Here is a 14,728-nt window from a genome sequence, read left to right on the forward strand (position 1 = left end):
AAGTATGCGAAGGTAAATTATTTACCTAATAATTTCATTTCAAGATACTACAAGAGGGATGTTACAAATATACATTATCAAATGTATACAAATATACATTGGTAAGTTGGAACCCCTGACCCCAAAACATTTGTAAGTATTCTTTGACCATGGTTCTTCCTATCAAGTTCAACAAACAAGGGAAAAAGAAATACTGGTGACAGGTACACCCTAAGCCATTTACTTAAACATTTACTTTACCCCTGGCCAGGGGTGGGAGTTAAGTGCAAACTCTGTGAACAAAGCAGAAACATTAAAAACTCAATTTGCCTTTCCATCTTTAAAGGTGCCTGGGTGGCTCAGCTGGCTGAGTGTCTTAACTCCTGACTTCAGCTCAGGTCATGATCTCAGGGTCCTGAGGCAGAGTTCCCCCTCCTCCCCCTACTCCATGCCCAGGGGGGAAGTCCACTTGGGGATTTCTCTCCCTCTACCACTCTCCACTGCCTGCCCTCTCTCTAACAAATAAATCTTTAAATAAATAAATAAATAAATAAATAAATAAATAAATAAATAAATAAATATTTCTTCACTTTTAGTCTTAAAAGAAAGGCCTTCATTGCCTATAGGAAAATGCGATCCTATGGAGGGATACAAAAGGGACCTGTGCCTTTGTTCAGCCATAAGAATATCCATTACAGAAACTCTGAAGTAGATTGGATAACATTTAAAGAAGGGAGTGAATTAAATTATCTCTCAAAATAATTTAAAAACTACTTCTTTTTTATTTTTGGCTTTGATATTTTTAGTGACTTCACCTGGAGAAGTTTTTAATACTCATGCAGAAGTGTATATATATTGGTGAATTTATCATCTTCACTTGTGATATAACATCCAGTGAGAACATTCAAAGAGGAGGACAGAGAGTTTCCAATTTCCAAAAAAATGAACTCTTTCTTCTTTTGTGCCATATGCCAATAGTAGCCACATAAACAATTTAGAAATAACACAACCCTAAAGACATTAGTCATCCCTACGAGGGGTTGATTAAAACCTTGGACTTCTTCTTCCTTCTCTAACACCTGGTCTCTGGAGGGAGTGCTATATGATCTAGCTGACAAAGACTAGAACTGGCAATGAAGGTAACTCAGCCCTGCTACTGTGTGACCTTCCACAATTCGCTTCTATGCACCATCTGTGGAGCAGAACAATAATGTCTGTCAGCTATGGACTGGACAAAGATATTCTCCCTCTCGCTAACTTTTAGAAGCACAGTCACTCCCTTGTCAGCAAAGGCACTGATATTTTTCACGCCTCTCTTGTAGTAGAATCTGAGGGCCCACTCATCAGCAGACACCATCCTCTCTTAGCTTTATTCTGGATATTTCCTGGACTAAAAGGACATGGTACCCAGTGCCAGGCATGGGCATGGCATGCAGCAGGTACTCAAAAGTGCGGCTAAATGAATAAATGCATGAATAAATCAGTGCATCTTCTCTAATGTGATACACAAAAGTCTCAAATTTGAATGTGTCTCTGGTTGTGAGTTTTCTGGGCACAGGACCAGCATCTTAACATCTGACTCTTCATATCCCTCACATTCCACAGCCTAGCACACCCTTGGCCAAAGCAGACACTAAATAAACGTTTATGGAATGAATGAGGGTACTCTTACTTAGCAGATATTTATATTACTGGCTTCATAATTCCCAACTGTGCAAGCACACAAAGGATTAATTATTACTGTAGAATAAGATTTGCCAAGCTATTGAACACAATGTTACTGCAAAGCCTGGCTACAAAAACAAAAGTTGACACGCTAGAATAGAAAACAGCCTGAGCTGGAGCTCAGTAAGGCCAAGATTCCGACTCTGCCGTTACTCAGGTGGATGAACCTGAGTAAATCAGGTCTTTCACTGGGCTTTCATTTTGGCCTCCCTGCAATAAGGGGTTCGGAATAGAAATATACGTGACAAAATTTTTTTTATCTTTGTTACTAGTAGAAATTCATGAAGTGGGTAAATAACATAGAGCCATAAGAAGACAGAGCTCAAAACCAAGTAATTTTATACATTTACTTATCAATGTGGTAATATTTCAATTACTTTACAACTTGTTTTAGCTTCTGAAGTGCTATTAATAATTTATGTCTTTGCCACAGTTTGATCAGCAGCAGTGGCAGCTGTATTTGGCTAGTCGTGGCAAGACCGAATCAATAGGGACTGTCATAATAACCAGTTTTTTACAAGAGAAAAATGAGTTTTGAATTGATAAGAAGTTTCTCCAAGTTAGATAATTTGTTTTTAAATTCATATTCCTACATAGTGACTTCTGACCTGGGGCATACTGCTTAGTACAACTGGACTTCTGAAGTGTCATCTACAAAACAGGCTGAACTGGGTAAGCAGTTCTCAGCCAGGGGTGATTCCTGCCCTCTTGGTCCTCTCCTCAGGGGACATTTGGAAATGTCACAAATCACAACTAAGTGGGAGGCAGTGCTACAGACATCTAGTGGGTAGAGGCCAGGGATGCTGCTGATAAACATCCTACAGAGCACAGGCTAGCCACCTGTTTATAATAGGGACTGGGAAAAATCTGAATTAAACTACTTCCAGACCCTCAAAAATTCAAAAAAAAAATGCTGAGTCTACATTATTAAATAGGGAAGAGCAGAAGATTTATACATAAGCTATATATATATATACATACACATATATGTGCATATATATATGCTATATAGTGCTATATACTCAGTCTATGACAGAAGTTACAGCTACTCTGAACTGAAACTTCTTAAAACTTGAAAGACAACTTATTTGGACATAAGCACAATTTAAAACCATGATACTCGCCTTACACTTTGTGCATTGCATTGGTAATTACTGCATAACTGTATCCTCCACAGCTTCCTTTCTTCTTCCTCACCATCTCCTCTGCAGCAATGGCATTGTTTGTTTTGAACACAGAGGCCAGCCGGTTCTGAAAAGACTGACAATGATATTCTCCTTGTCCTCACAGAAGAATAAAGTGGCCCTGACAATTACTAATGACTGACTGCAGGAAAATGCCTGAGCATCCTCATTCACACAAAACACAGAGATGGCAACAGCCGCAAGTGAAGACACAGCTGTGCTACATACAGGGTCTACACTCAAGACAGCCAACCAGCACCTGCTTATTTGCATGGGGTGCAGAACCCAGCAAGGTAGTAACTTACCCTACTATCTTTCTTAAAAGTCCCAAATATCTGCAACAATTAACAAAACAAATGAAATATACTTGTGGTCCTATACAGAAGTCTATCAACTTGAAAATCACTCATAAGCCTTGGATTCTTCCAAGTGAACTTAGCAAAAAGGTGTTCTCCTGTGCTGGTCAAGACTTCTCAAATTCTTGGCCTGTGTGCCCTAACAATTCCTATTCTAAGCTCAACTGTATATGTTTAGCTGCTGGAGAAACATTCACATATCTTCTTGAAATAAAATCACAGCAGGCTCACAGTTTTAGAAGAAAAAGAAGAAAAAAATCTTTGCTCTAACCATCCTCAGAAATTGAGTGCATGAAACATAGATTTGGAAGTACTATTCTGGCATCTGTAATAATTCACCTTGATGATGTCCAGGACCAGGACTAAAGGGTATAATGATAGGGAATTAAAGAATATTCTTGGGGATCCCTGGGTGGCTCAGCAGTTTAGCGCCTGCCTTTGGCCCAGGGCGCGATCCTGGAGTCCCGGGATGGAGTCCCACGTCGGGCTCCCGGCATGGTGCCTGCTCCTCCCTTCTCCTGTGTCTCTGCCTCTCTCTCTCTCTCTCTCTCTCTCTCTCTCTCTCTGTCTATCATAAATAAATAAATAAATAAATAAATAAATAAATAAATAAATAAATAAATAAATATTTTTTAAAAAAGAATATTCTTTGCCATAAAGCAAAAGAAGAACCTCTACATTCCCTTTGATATGTGATGATGATGATGATGATTAATAATAATAATAATATGAGTGGCTGAAAGGTCATTGCTTACATTTTCAATCAAACTCAAAGTCTTAGCTAGTCACTCAACAGCATCTCAAAATGCTAAGGATTATATGGAACTTCTTTCCTATAAGATCCTGTCATTAATTGACTTAAAATCATTCAACTTTCATTTATTGGTCTCTGATGTGTGTCAGGAAATTGGTAGGCTTTAGAAAGACATGGTGAACTGAATCCAAAAAGTTCCCTGGAAAACACAGAAAAGTAAAGCTCCATCAGAGCTTTAAAATAGCAGACAATACATGTTGTATATAGGAAAGCACAGGGGGATGGGGGCGATCCAGTTTTAGGGAGAATTGGAGGCTTCTTGGAGCAGGAAAATTCACAGCCACAAGAAAGACAGGTACAAATGGGCAAAAGTCCACGAGCGAGAGCAGACATTGTCCCCCTCCAATCATAGAAAGTAGTGTCCTTAGGTTACACAAACTCTTAGACAATTGGTGGGGAAGACAGGTTTTAACGATGGAGACATATGAAAAAACTCCACAGAAGCATGACTGAAAGCTTTAAAAAGTCTAGGTTCGACCCAAATTTTGATAACTCTAGCCCCCCTACAAAAGTATGTGCCATACAGAGTAACAGGGCTGGGCCCAGCTGCCCATTCCTCACTCCCAGATTTAATCAAGGCAGGCTTCGATGGGAGGAATCAGTGGAACTGATATTCTCCATCATGATAAATAAGAAAAAAGCAAAATGATTAAGTGGAGACACAGAGCTGACCCCACAAGTCAGAGACTGCAAAATGGCAGCCCATGACTACATCTGCTCTGCAAATATACTGTCTACCTCAGCAGTGTCCTAAAAGGTGTGAGCCAGTATTTTTAAATAGGGAGGTTTCACATTTTTAAAAGTGAAGATTTCCAATCTGAGGATTTTTGGTGGTTGTTGTTTTGTTTTTAATAATGGTTACTACCCTTTTAGACCACAGAAGGCTACTCCCTACTGTTTCCACAACACAGAGGGGATTTTTCTCTCTTCCCACTGCCCTTGGACTTAAAGAACTTCCTACAGTAGACAAGTACCTATGCCCAGTTTTCAAAGGTGAGAAAATAGAAGTGAAATCAAGATCACGTTACGAGTTTTCTTCTATCTGCTTCACTCAGTTCCCTTATCTACTAGCCCCTTTCCAGGTCCAAACTGGTGCCCCTGGATTTAGGTCTTAATTCCATTCACCAGAGAGCACCAAGTCAGTATACGCATGATACATAACACAACCCACATCAAGTTGTCTCCCTAAAAACAGTCTATAGGCTAGTGGGCCCTTCACTGGAAAAATTATCAAAGCAAAGCTACCAGGTCTGCTTCCTACCAGTCTTCCCCACCTCCTGAAGTTCACCCAGTTTCTCATGCATGGCCAGATCTGGACAACCAAAGCCAAGGGCAGAATATACACTCATCTATGCACTGGGCCTCAGTGTTAACCCGAATCCCTTTATAGGGGCCTGGAATCATATCTATCCTCTGCTCCATGGTTTTTATTTAGAAAGAAATTAAAAAAATAATAAGAATAATAACCAGAAGCAATTGTTTAAATGCTGTCACTCAAGAAAGTCTCATCTTTAAGTCAGATGTACTCACAAAAGAAGGAACCATGAAGGTTAGCAACGGCTTGTAGTTGCAAGACCAGAGAGCTTTCAGGGCCTTGGCGAGTCTCCCAGTTACAGAATCAGTCTTGGCACACCAAGGTATAAGGAAATTGAGTAATAAATGGTCCGTGTGGTGCATCAAGTAATTTTAGACTTCTTGGTCAGGACTGAAAATGCTATGACCAAAGCTGCTTGATGGCAGCCTCCTAAGACTACATGTATTTGGATGCATGTGCCCATTTGCAGACAGATTGGCTATTCAAATTCAGGAGGTCCATTAGGTCTGGTGTGAGCTAAGCAGAATACAAAAAGCCCACAGCCACAGAAGAGGGAAAAGAAAGCCCACATTTGCTAAACTCCAAAACCATGTGCCCAGCCAGCACAGTGCTGGATAAATGACATATCTCACAAGGACATTGAGTTATCTCCCTAAAAATACTTCATATCCAGTAGGTCTTTTACTGGAAAAATGGTCAAAGCAAATTTACCAAGTCTGCTTCTCACCAGTCTTCCACATCTATTAAAATTCACCCAGTTTCTCATGTTAAAGATCAGAAGAATAATCTTGGATTACTTTCCCTTAACTCTTTAATCTACCAGAAATGTTATAAATTCTACCATCAAAATACTCCTGAAGTCCTCCCATTTCTACCCATCTCCATCTGTACCTGCCTGATCCAAGCCCCAAGACTCCCACCTGGACACCTGCAGTGGTGTCCTAATTGGTTTTGCCACCTGCACAATATCCTGTAGATGGCAGCCTGGCTGGGTGTCACCAGATAGAACGCAGATCATGTCACACCCTGCTCAGACTCTGCAAACTCTTCCCATGGCAAGAAAAATAGAATGCATGATCCTCAGCATGGCCTCCATGGGCAGGAGGAGGCCTGGACATGCTCTGGCCTTAACAACCCATCAACTGCTCTCCCACCCAGTCAGCAGCTCTCCCTTGTTCTTCCTTCAGTGCATGAGCTCTTCCTGCCTTGAGGAGCTTCACACATGTCCTTTCCTCTGCCTGAACTTCTTTTTGCCCCACTCCCTACCCAGTAGTGGCTACTTATCCTTACAGAGGACTTTTGTGACTCACAAACCCTATTAGACACTCCTGTTGGTCCTTCTCATAGTACTCTTGGAAGTTTGCCAAAGGTTGCTTAATATCTATCTCCCCACTTGACTATACGTTCCAAAAAAGCAGGAGTTATGTCTGAACCAGCCATTCCATACACATAGCAGGCAACTGACACAAAGTGGATACCCAGCAAAAATGCCTTGCCCCCATCTGAGTTCCTTAATTCATCCCTCCCTCAAAAGGACAGGGAGTAGGGCAACAATGATTTAATCTAAAAAGCTCTCATAATCCTAAAAGCTATCATAATAGTTTACACACCAAAACACAGTGTATGAAAGTACTGTATTATCCATCCGTCCTTCTAGTTAAATATGTTCTCTCTAGCCAGTCACGATGACAAAGAAAGATGCATGCACTTCTGCTTACTGCCCACATCCCACACCTGATACTTTCCAAACAATTTATTAATCAATTATTAATTGTGGCAGTGACCACACTTTCATCATTTAAGTCCATCTTCATGAGAGATGCATAAGCATTCTCTACAATGTCTAGCTTCATTAAGAGAACACTTCACACGTGAGCTGAAATCAATACAAAATGAAGAAAGGTTCAGCAGGTGACACTGAGCTGGGGCCCTAATGCAGTGACATCTTCCCCAAAAGGCACACACAGACTAGGGGAGCAGAGCAGAGACAGCTGACAGGATCAGAGTAAACGTCTCATTTTTCCATTGCTACTGTGGAGAACTTTTTTTCGTATTTGCAAAATAAAAACAGAGATAAATTCTTCTAAGGCACTACTTTATAAAAGAAAAAAAAAGTAGTGCAAATGTTTAAACAAAAGATAATATCACATGCGTGAATGAACCGAAGAGTTTCATTTTGCCCGAGTATGTTCTAATTCATTGTTTTTGCTTTATTTTGCTAAAATACAAGATCTTATCTATATTTATACTACTTGCCGTCAGAGTATGTGAACAGCCCCCTTGGTTTTTTAATAAATCTAAACGGTTTTTCACTTGGAGGTACGTTGCTTTAATTAATAAACTATGCTCAAAATGTTTACCAATACTACAAGGTAGAAATGCTTTGGAAACTACAAAACACTGTTCAAATTAAGGAGACATCTACATACCTAAAACCCAGAGCAAACATTACTGACAGCTCATACTTAAGCCTTACCACTGAGATCACCTCTTGCCAGCCAACTTCAACCACACCTTCTGTTTGGTTTTTCATCAGCAAAAGACGAGACTTAACACGGAGTTTCCTGTGGAACCTTTTCCATTGGCTTCCCTATTACTACGATGCCTGGTTTTCCTCCTCCTCCTGACCATTTCTTGGTTTCTCTCAATGACACCATCCCTAGATGTAGCCCCTAGTCACAGACCTGCTCTCCCCTCCACTGTCTCATGATTTTTACTGCCACCCCCATTCCAGCTGAATATTTCCCGGCTGGCTTTCTCTTGGCCTAACATCAGAGTTCCTGTCTCCAGACCCACCACTTTAGTGTCTCTTTCAATTCAGTATTTTAAAAACTGAACTTATCCGTCCCACCCTACTCTCAAACCCCCTACCTGGCTCTCCTGCTAATTTCTCCATTTCCACAGCAGCACTCTTTCCAGATTAAAATACTTGATTGAAACAAGGAATGCTTATCTAATTGTGATTTTCAAACTCTCCTTCAGCTCTATAGAAGGGGCACTAAAGACACAGATGAAGGAATGGAGTGGGAGTAGAGAAGCTGGGGCTCCTTCTGCTTCCCTGGTCAGACTGGGTGGCCTAGTACTTCCCATACAGCCCTCTCCCTCAGGGGCTTCAGGTCTCCCTCTTCTTCACAAGTAAGAACTCCAGGGATCCCTGGGTGGCGCAGCGGTTTGGCGCCTGCCTTTGGCCCAGGGCGCGATCCTGGAGACCCGGGATCGAATCCCATATCGGGCTCCCGGTGCATGGAGCCTGCTTCTCCCTCTGCCTGTGTCTCTGCCTCTCTCGCTCTGTGACTATCATAAAAATAAAAATAAAAAATAAAAATAAAAAAATAAAAAAAAAACAAGTAAGGACTCCAGAGCTTTCCACTTGCAAATCTTCCTTCATAATCAGAATGATGTTCCTGACTGCTGCTTTTATCACCCCATGCCTCTGCTCAGCAGCTGTCCACTCACACAGGGATTTAGTCCTACAAATATCTGTTGACTATGCACTTAACCACTTGTTAGATAACATACCGGGCCTGAAAGGTTATTATCATTTAAGTTAAAAAGCTATAACTACAGTGCAAAAATATTCCGAATAAAAAGAGAACTAAGGACTTGTTCATATCCTTACACAATATATTACTTAAAAACAGAAGCTAATTGTGAAAAATATATAAAACTTTTTTGATGACTTATCATTAGTAGGGACTAGTTAACAATATTGTATATTTGAAAGTTGCTAAGACAATAGATTGTAAAAGTTCTCTTGACAAGAAAAAAAGGTTATAACTGTGTGGTGATGGATATTAACTAGAATTATTGTAATAATCATAGATCAAATCTTCATGCTGTACACCTGAAACTAATAAGTCAATTATATCTCAATTTTTTTAAAAAAAGATTTTACCTATTTAAGAGAGTGAGTGGTGGGGAAAGGCAAAAAGGGAGAAGCAGACTCCCCGCTAAGGAGGGAACCTGACGTGGGGCTTGATCTCAGGATCCAAAGATCACAACCTGAGCCAAAGGCAGATGCTCAACCAACTGAGCCACTCAGGCATCCCTATATCTCAATTTTAAAAAATAATAAAATAGGAAATGGCAAAATCTAAAGCCTGGGCCATCAGAAAGAAAAAAAAAAGCTGTTTTTACATATGCACTTATAGGTGAACCAGGAAAAGTAAAAGTCAAAGAAAGCAAGTCTGGCGCAAAAATCAGGGATGCCTTCGTAGAGGAAGAATTACACCGGATCGTGAAAAATAAAAGGTTTCTAGTTTGGGAAGGTAAGGGCGGGTGGGAAAAACATTTACAACATTTCCCAGTGTGGACACTACAATAACTTTTCTTAGTCCTAAACAAATTATCATTTCTTTTGAGGCATGCAACTCCCTTCTCCCTCTTAGGCCCCCAATTACTGCCATCACCCTGTCAATCTGTGGAAGATCCACTCCTCAAGACTCAGTCAGAGACTCAACTCTCTTTGTGTTCTTTTCTGATTACTCCAGACCCCAAAGAGCATTTCCTTGCCAGACCCCCTCTGACCACTCTGTTTCAGACTAACGGTATTTTATTTTAGACTGTTTTATTAGTCTCGAATCCTATTTATTAGTTCCTGTCATATCATTTCCTTCACAAACGTTGAGTTTGCATGTTTTCTCTCTCAATGCACTAAAAAAAAAAAAAAACTCCTTTTAGTGGTGTGTCCTACAAATGCATGAACATATATGGTAAATGGTTCATTGTGCAAATGACAATTGAAATTTAAGAAAAGTAAAGATACAAATCACCTAAAAAATAAATAAATAAAAATCTTAAAAAAGATACAAATCACCTAGTATTGCAATGAAACACGTAGGCAGATGGTGGAGCTCACCTAGAATTCTTATAATGAACTTAAAAACACACTTCTCCTTAAGGTAAAAGTTAAGACAGTTCCTTAGTTTTCCTTAATTCTATCTTCACCAGATCACCCTCCCACCAATATCCTTTCTCAGAAAGCAGATGGAGAGGTCATCATAGAGGTAGACCAACATTGTCCCACAAAGTGTTGAATGAAGAGTTCCAAAGTCAGGGGCGGCCTGAGATACAAACTCATCCATGCACCTCCCAATCTGACTGCATAACCAACAGCAGTTTTAAGCTCATCTTTCCTACCTAACAATTACACTCCCTGTGGGGTATAGCAGAATGCAATCCACCTGGATGCTCCTGAAATCTTTTCTCCCATGGGATCCCTGGGTGGCTCTGCGGTTTAGCGCCTGCCTTTGGCCCAGGGCGTGATCCTGGAGACTCAGGATCGAGTCCCTGCATGGAGCCTGCTTCCTTCTCTCTCTCTCTCTCTGCTCATGAATGAATAAATAAATAAAATTAAAAAAAAAAAAAACTTTCTCCCGGTTCTAGGGTACCATGGGCAGAAATTGAAGTTGTCGTGGTCTATTATCAAGAACAAACTCCACCTGCTTCAAGGGGACGAGAGCACCCGGAGACACTTACTTAGGCAAAGGACTAGGCAAAGGACTCAAACTGGAGGCTGCCCCGTGCAACTTCCAGGACAGCTCCACAGCGGGCCCCGCTCCGGGAGACCCACGCCACTAGGCTCGCGGAGACTGGGCGTGCAAACGCGCCGGCAGAGGAAAGTGGCCAGACTGACTGACTTCACGGGGGTTGTCGCACGCTGGGGCCCCAGCAGTACCAACGACCAGACCTCCCTTTTGTGTAGTTTCCACCTCCAGGCGTGGACAGTTTCAGAACAGCCCTCTAAGCGGGTAACGGCATACACGAAATTAAGTACATCCCGTGGGCTTTAATCTAGGACGGCGGGGCACAGAAGGCAGGGGACACCCCCCCATCCTCCCACCTGGGAGGGGAGGCTTGCGCCCAGCCCGCAGGTGCCCCAGGGCGGCGGCCTCCCCGCGGCCCACGCCGGCCGGGGGGGAGTGGGGGGGGGTCGCAGCAGCCGCCCCGCGCAGTTCCGGGCTCGGGGCCGAGCTGGTTAAACCGCCCGCGGCCCGCGACCCGCGAGGCGTCCCCGGCGCGCACTTCCTCCGCTCAGGCCGGGGCGGGGGCCGGGGCGGGGGCGGGGACCGGGGGCCGGGGCCCCGCAGAACTTGGAGGGCAGCACCCGGGACGCCAGGCGGGAGGGCGGAGGGGGCGCCCGCGGGGGTGTCGGCCGGGCCGGGTCCCAGCGCGCGCGACACTTGTCGGCGGGGGGCGGGGGGCGGGGGGCGGGGAGGCCGGGGACGCCCGCCCCGCGAGGAAACAAAAGCCAAACGCCCGCCGCCGGGCGCCCGCGGGCCGGAGGGCGGCTCGGGAGCTCCGAGTCCCGGCCCGGCCGCTCGGCCCGCGGCGCCTCCCCGCCCAGGCGACCGCGCCGACCGCCCTGGCCCAGCGGCCCCGGGGCCCGGAGCGGCCCCGCGCGGGGCCCGCCACGCCCGTCCGAAGTGGGCGACAAGTGGGGCAGCGCCTCGCGCGGGGAGCCCAGCGCGCGCCCGGCGGCGAAAGAGAAAGAGAAAGAGCCGGCGCCGGGCGAGGGCGACTCCTAACCGCCGCCGCCCCCCGGCCGGCCCGGCCCGGCCCGGCCCGGCCCGGCCCGGCCTCGCCGCGGGCGACGCGCACGCCCCTCGGTGGGGCGCGGGGCCCCGGGCCGGCCCTGGCGGCGGCGGCGGCGGCGGCGGCGGCGGCGGCGGCGGCGGCGGGCGCCTCCCGCGGCCCCCGGCCACACGGCTCGGGCGGCGGCGTCCTCCTTACCCCGAGCGGAGCCGGGCCGCCCGCAACGCCGACTCGGCGACAGGCCGGCGGGGCGCGAGCCGGAGCGGCGAGGCTCGGCCGGCCCAGGCTGCGGCGCCGCTGCCCCGCGGTGCCCGGCGGGAGGGGCGCGAGGGTGCGCGCGCGGGGTGGGGGCGCGGGAGCCTCCCCTGCCGGCCCGCGCGCATGCTCCCGCCGCACCTGCCTCGCTCCGGGCTCCGCTCCCCGGGGGCGCGGGGGGGCGCGGGGGGGGCGCGGGGGGGACGCGGGGCGGCCGGCGGGCTCCCACGTGGGCGGGAGGTGGCTGCGGCTTCCTCTCCTTTGCTCCCTGGGGAGGGCTCCCCGGTCCCGGCGGCGTCCCGCGGGGCCCCTCCCCACGGGCGCGGCGGGGTCCCGGGGCGCTGGTCCCTGCTCCCTCCCCGCGCGGACGGTTCACCTCGCGCGGGCTCTCTCGCCCCCGGACCCCTCGCTGTCCTGCGGCTCCTTGCGACCTGGCGACCTCCCCTCCGCTGCCCCTTTCCCGCTCTCCACTCCGCTACACACCCGGCCGCCGACACCGCTTCAAAATAAAAGAATATTCTTTGCAAGTGTCGAGGACAAATTGTTTCCTGACCGTGTTCTAGCTGCTGCGGATTGGGTAGGAAACCGGAGCCGAGGAGTTGCTGCCCTCACGGAGCTTACAGTCCTACCGCCGGGCTTCAGGCTTTCCCGGAGCCTTGCTGCCGCCGGGCGGGCGGGGTGCAGGGAGACTTACTAATTCGTTCCTTTTGGCACGCACGCAAGCATCCATCCATCCATCCATCCATCCATTCATTCATTTTTGGCTTATATTTAAAAGCTGGCAATCGAAGACCTTTTTTTTTTTTTTTGTGACTTTTAATGTAATTTTCCTTCGTGGAGGTGCCTAGTATGCAAATAAGAGCTGTTAGGTACAAAATAAATATTAGTTTGCTGATTACAGCAAGAAATGCAGTACTTTAACATAATTAACCATGATAATTTCCCAAATGATCTTTTGTTGTTGACTATCATAAAGGCACAACTAAAACTTTGGTTTTTCAGGTGAAGACTGGTCCTTTGGTCACAAACATAATGTTAACTGAAGAAAGAAATGTAAAACCCTCTGCTAATGCAGTTTTTGAATTAGGAACCATGATCCTAGAAATTTATAAGTATACACACACACACACACACACACAAACTGGGTTCTATGCTCTAATCAATTAAGAAAAAGATTTGAGGCCGGTTGCCTGGGTGGCTTGGCAGTTGAGCATCTGCCTTTGGCTCAGGTCCTAGGATTCCTGGGTCCTAGGATTGAGTCCTGCATGGGGCTCTCTGCAGGGAGCCTGCTTCTGTCTCTGCCTATGTCTCTGTCTCTCTCTGTATCTCTCATGAATAAATAAGTAAAATCTTTTTAAAAAAAAAGATTTGGGGCAAAGAGACAAAAGGAGGCAGAAGGCATCAGCAAAGAGAGAACATTTAAAACAGATCTATTGAAGTGGTGTGCTTTTTTCATCCCATTTAACAGGTTTATGCTGAAGACTTCCTGGAGTTGTGATATATTTTTGAGACAACAGGCACACACATCAGGATACTACTATCTTGACATACTTACTCACCTGACTGCATGAAATTAGAGTGGAACCCAGTGGTTGGATGAGAATTCCCCCTCCCTGCTACTTATGCGTGCACAGATAACATTTTGGGGAAAGGACAGTGCTTGGATTACCGCAGTATAACCCTAGTCTTGCCTGCCCGGTAGTGTTTATCATTAAAGATATAAGTATTAGTGATATAAACATCAAAATGTTCCCAGAACAGGAAGAGTTAAAAGCACTTCTGGTTCTACCCACCCCTTAGAAAAATCAATGTTAATATTATACAAAATTTTAAAAAGCTGGATTGAAATCCAAATGGAGTGAATTTACATCACCTTGTCTTCACGTTTTTGGGGAAACATTATTATAATGTGTTTATTGAATATATTTGGCTTGCTTGGATGAAAAGAGAAACACTGTTTTCATGGGCAAGGTTTAAATAAGGTAAAAAAAAATGCACCAATGAAGGTGCACAGGCAGAAAACCCCATCCTGGGTTACTTAAATGTAAATCTATGGGTGCGTACTGCTGACAACAACGTATGATTACATTCAAAGAAGCTGACATCTGTTTTAAACGATACTGTTATTCAAATTATATGGAAATATAAGCAGTGTAAGCATTGGTACACTTATTACAGAATTTTTGAAAAGCTGTTGTAGTAAATCTCTTTTATTTGAACAGCTGCAGATTAAAATGAAATAGCCACATTGTTGAGTATTGCAATGTTACCAAGGGTCCATTGTGAACAATGGATTTTGGAACACTGATGATTACTAGGCATTTTTTTACTTATAATTCAGTTGAATCTAGCAAACTAAATGGCAAAGTTAATGTTGACCAGAGAGGTAAGGATGGCTTATTGTTAGAAAGGAGTCACTAGGGATCCCTGGGTGGCGCAGCAGTTTAGCGCCTGCCTTTGGCCCAGGACGCGATCCTGGAGACCCGGGATCGAATCCCACGTCGGGCTCCCGGTGCATGGAGTCTGCTTCTCCCTCTGCCTGTGTCTCTGCCTCTCTCTCTCTGTG

General features: G+C 45.4%; 1 protein-coding gene across 1 annotated transcript in view; it reads right to left on the reverse strand.

The window, feature by feature from the left end:
• Window positions 1-12,183, reverse strand: part of L3MBTL4 (L3MBTL histone methyl-lysine binding protein 4) — a 442,980-nt gene extending 430,797 nt beyond the window's left edge. The window contains exon 1 of the mRNA XM_055324067.1: window positions 12,106-12,183. The gene's annotated coding sequence lies outside the window, so the exon portion shown is untranslated. The remainder of the gene's footprint in view (window positions 1-12,105) is intronic.
• Window positions 12,184-14,728: the final 2,545 nt, after the last annotated feature.

This window comes from Nyctereutes procyonoides, unplaced genomic scaffold (genome assembly GCF_905146905.1).
Source record: "Nyctereutes procyonoides isolate TBG_1078 unplaced genomic scaffold, NYPRO_anot_genome, whole genome shotgun sequence".
In the NCBI taxonomy this organism is placed as follows: Eukaryota; Metazoa; Chordata; class Mammalia; order Carnivora; family Canidae; genus Nyctereutes; species Nyctereutes procyonoides.